Source organism: Chiloscyllium punctatum, chromosome 18 (assembly GCF_047496795.1).
Source record: "Chiloscyllium punctatum isolate Juve2018m chromosome 18, sChiPun1.3, whole genome shotgun sequence".
Classification (NCBI taxonomy): domain Eukaryota; kingdom Metazoa; phylum Chordata; class Chondrichthyes; order Orectolobiformes; family Hemiscylliidae; genus Chiloscyllium; species Chiloscyllium punctatum.
Window position 1 is genome coordinate 35,067,995 of NC_092756.1, and position 4,544 is coordinate 35,072,538.

A 4,544-nucleotide genomic window follows, 5' to 3' on the forward strand; every position below is an offset into this window, starting at 1 on the left:
GTCCTGTCATGACAGGTAGTGGAGTTTGAATTCAATAAGCACCTGGAGTTGAAGAGTCTCGTGATGACCTGAATCTGTTGTGTGGAAAATCCCATCTGATTCACTCATGCCAGTTCGGGAAGCATCCTGCCATATTCATCTGCTCTGTCCCACAGGAGACTCCAGATGGATAATACCGTGGTTGACTCTTAAATGCCCTCTGGGAAATAACTGATGCACTAGGCATGAATAAATTTATTTTAAAAATCCCACTTTCCCATTCATGTTTGGAATTAATTGTCCATTAAATGTTGCAAACATACCCTCATCCATCACTTCCTCAGCAAGTTAATTACACACGTAAAACACCGTCCCTAAAAAAATGCTTTATGTCTTTTTTAAAAAAAAATCTCTCTTTTCATCTTAAACATATGCCCTCTCGTCTTGAAATCCCCCTCCTGGGAAAAGGCCGCTATCGTTAACTCTCAACTTCCCACTCAATAATTCATAAACTTCTGACAGGTCGCCGCTCAAAACCCTAACCTAGAGTGAAAACACTCTCAACTAGGAGAAAGTGAGAACTGCAGATGAGAGATCAGAGTCAAGAGTGTTGTGCTGAGAAAGCATAGCAGATCAGGCAGCATTTGAGGAGCAGGAGAATCGACATTTCGGGGAAGAGCCTGGTGAAGGACACTTGCGCGAAAAATAATTGATTCTCCTGCTCCTGGGATAGTGCCTTACCTGATGTGGTTTTCCAGCACCCCGATCTCGAATCTGAAAATAGTCTCAGCCTATCCAGCCTTTCATTAGAACTCAAACCTTCCACAGGCAACAAGCATGTATACCTTTTGTGAACCTACGCCAGCTGAATAATATCATTCCTACAACTGGGCGACCAGAACTGGACATAGTATTCCAGAAGAGGCCTCATCAATGTCCTGCAAGACTTCAACATAACGTCCCATCTCCTATACACAAAGGACTGAGCAATGAAGGGAAGTATGTTAAATGCCTTTGAACCATCTTGTCTGTTGGTAATGCAAATTACGAGGAATTATGTACCTGCACACCGAGCTTCCCTGTTCTCCAACATAGGCAAAGCCATACTCTTTTTGTTGTACCAAAATGCAATACCTTCCATTCATCCAGATTGAACTCAATGTTACATTTTTCAGTCCAACGACTCATTGGATTAAGATTCTTTTGAAACTTAGATAATCTTCCTCACTGTCTACAATTCTGGCGTCGCCTGCAAACCTACGCTGCATGCCTGCTGTGAGTTCCACTGTTTTCTCATATAGATCAATGATTCATATTTACTTGTAGTGGCCGTGATTTAGCAGTGTGCAGATCATACAACAGTTAGCCATACCATTAACCATGAGGAAGAAAGCCGCAGACTGCAGGGAGATATCAAACAATTTGAAATAAAAATGGTGAAAGCAATTCATTCCAGGGAATTGGGTGATACTGAAGCAAAATTAAACTTCAAACCAGCTGCCCACGCTCCAGCTGTGGCACTCAGCTGTCTCAGTAAGATGCACTGTAGATTGCTGTTATTATAAACGGGAACAAATGTTCCCTTCTACCCCGCCTTTGACCAGAAGCACTCCCAACCTTGGAATTGCTTGCGCCTCTAAACCATCAGAGAAATACCGTACATTCTCCGGTTGCGTCACTTGAGCCATCGAGTATCTCTGCGACCTCATTCCCATCTCGATTTCAAATTGGTTATTCGCGACTGCGCCACTCAGTTCCTCTGATTCTGGGGCTAGGAACTGGGACTATGTGGCAGCACTGGTTACTGCCTTGTGTCGGGAAACTCGAGAAGTAGCCGATGTTAAACTGCATTGTCATTGAAGTATACATTTCAACAAAAGCTTGGTAAAAACAATGACTGCAGATGCTGGAAAACAGATTCTGGATTAGTGGTGCTGGAAGAGCACAGCAGTTCAGGCAGCATCCGAGGAGCAGTAAAATCACCGTTTCGGGCAAACGCTCTTCAAAAAGAATACAGGCAGAGAGCCTGAAGAGTGGATAGATAAGTGAGAGGAGGGTGGGGGTGGGGAAAAAGTAGCATAGAGTACAATAGTTAAGTGGGGGAGGGGATGAAGGTGATAGGTCGGGAGGGAGGGTGGAATGGATAGGTGGAATAGAAGATAGGCAGGTAGAACAGGTCGGGACACGTCATGGGGACAGTGCTAAGCTGGAAGTTTGGAAATGGGGTGAGGTGAGGGAAGGGGAAAGGAGGAAACTGTTGAAGTCCACATTGATGCCCTGGGGTTGAAGTGTTCCGAGGCGGAAGATGAGGCGTTCTTCTTCCAGGTGTCTGGTGGTGAAGGAGCGGCTGTGAAGGAGGCCCAGGACCTCCATGTCTTGGGCAGAGTTGGAGGGAGAGTTGAAATGTTGGGCCACGGGGTGGTATGGTTGATTGGTGCGGTTGTCCCAGAAATGTTCCACAAAGCGCTCTGGTAGGAGGCGCCCAGTCTCCCCAACGTACAGGAGACTACACCGGGAGCAACTGATTCAATAAATGATATGTGGATGTGCAGGTAACAAAAGCTGCACTGTCCCCGGAGTATTTGATGTTTTGGAGAAATCTATTTGTCTCAGCCTTCAACACATTAATGATGGAATCACCACAGCCACTGGGGGAACCGATGTTAAACGGTCAGCCCATTCTGAGTTCCCACACATCTGCCACTGTTCGCTCAGCACTGTGTATTTGTTGCTCTGCCTTATATTTCTTATGATACTTTGCTTATTATGAGCGTTTAGCGTGTTCGTCTGTGGTTTGCCGTGATCGTATAGTGGTTAGTGCTCTGCGTTGTGGCCGCAGCAACCTCGGTTCGAATCCGAGTCACGGCAGTAATTGCTCTATGTGTCCCAGGCTTTTGTGAAACACAAAGGAATCAGTTGTTTGAAAGTTTTGATTTTCTCCAAGGTGATTTTTTTTCCTTCAAGCTCTGCTCGCTCACATCTCTCTGTTTCATATGTCAGAATTCAAATCCACCTGTTTTCAGAGATTTCTTCCCTCCTACGATCACTAACCGAACTTTCCACCCCAGACCCTCACCTCATTAATTTGGAGATGCCGGTGTTGGACTATGGAGTACAAAGTTAAATATCACCCAACACCAGGTCATGGTCTTACAGGTTTTATTGAAGCACTAGCTTTCGGAGAGCTGTTCTTTCATCATGTGTTTGCAGAGTCATTTCCTATATCACGAAGGCATTGCAGAATCTAATACAGAATCGAAAATTGATACCGATCAGTCTGTGTGGCTGAGGTCACTGTTACTGGGTGAACGTGCCCCAACCCCACCATCGGGAACATTTGATCCATTTGGTTACCACTGTTGTGAGATCAATACTCATGTAGCAGCTTTTACTGATATAGACCAGATATCATTGGGGGGTGGGGGTGGGGGAGTCCAGCTCAGGAAAATGGCACAGAACAGTTTCGGGGAAAAGCGACTTAATTGGATAAGATCAGTTTCACTACTTTTCTGCAATGGCCAAGCGCTATTACCACTGAACACTGAACTGTTAATTCAGACACCACGGACCTGGATTTGACTCTGACCATGCTTGGTGGTAGAATTGGGATTCAATAAATATCTGGAATTATGAATCTAATAACTCCTATATATCCATGTTCAATTGTTGAAAATAAAACAAAACAATCTGACGTCATTTAAGGAATGAAACTGCCATTCTGACCTGCTCGGGCCTCCATGTAACTCAAGACTCACGACAAGATGGTTGAGTCTCAACTAACCGCTGTGCAATTAGGGATAGCAATCAATACTGCCGAGCCAGCGACGCCCTCATACTGTAACAGAATAGAAAAAAAAGTTCATTCGGCCCGAGCGAGATTACAGTGTGCAGTTCTGCAATTCAGAGTACTGCATCGATGTGATCGCACTGGGAAAGTTGCAGGACAGATTCACTGGGATATTGTCTGGGCTGAAGAGTTTCAGTTGTGAGGAGAGATTGGACAGACTGGGGTTGTTTGTCGCCGAGCAGAGGAGATTGGAGAAGACATGACTGAGATGTAATAAATACTGAGGAATATAGATAGGATTGACCGAAAGAAGCCTTTGTTATTGATGGAGGGATCGAACACCGGGGCCAAGAGATGTTGGGAAAAGGCAGAAAGGTTTGAGTAGATTTGCAGAAAGGGTCAGAGAGGCGGAAATCATTCTAACCTTTAAAAGAATTGAGATGTTAATTTGTGATGCCAAAACATATAAGATTATGGGCTAAACGATGGAACTTGATTCAGGTCTTCAAGCAGTTGTGTTGGACAAGTGCGGCCACAACAGGCTGAAGGGTCTCCTTCGATGTTGATATCCTCCACAGTATCGTGGTTAGTGTCCCCTCCTGTCACAGGGCTCAATTCTCCGCTGGGGGCATCGTGAATGTTTTAAGCGTGTCGCTCTGTTCCCCAGTGAAGGTTATTCATGCCTGGCTTTCCATTCTCCATGGGACATGTCACAGGAAGGACAGTGCTGTCTGAATCAGCGTGGGGAAGGACTGCAGCTCCTGGGGAGAGAGAGTGT

General features: G+C 45.3%; 1 non-coding gene across 1 annotated transcript; it reads left to right on the forward strand.

Moving 5' to 3' along the window:
* The first annotated feature begins 2,775 nt into the window (after positions 1 to 2,775).
* trnah-gug (transfer RNA histidin (anticodon GUG)) lies at positions 2,776 to 2,847 on the forward strand. The gene has a single exon. It is a non-coding gene; the product is annotated as a tRNA-His (tRNA).
* Positions 2,848 to 4,544: the final 1,697 nt, after the last annotated feature.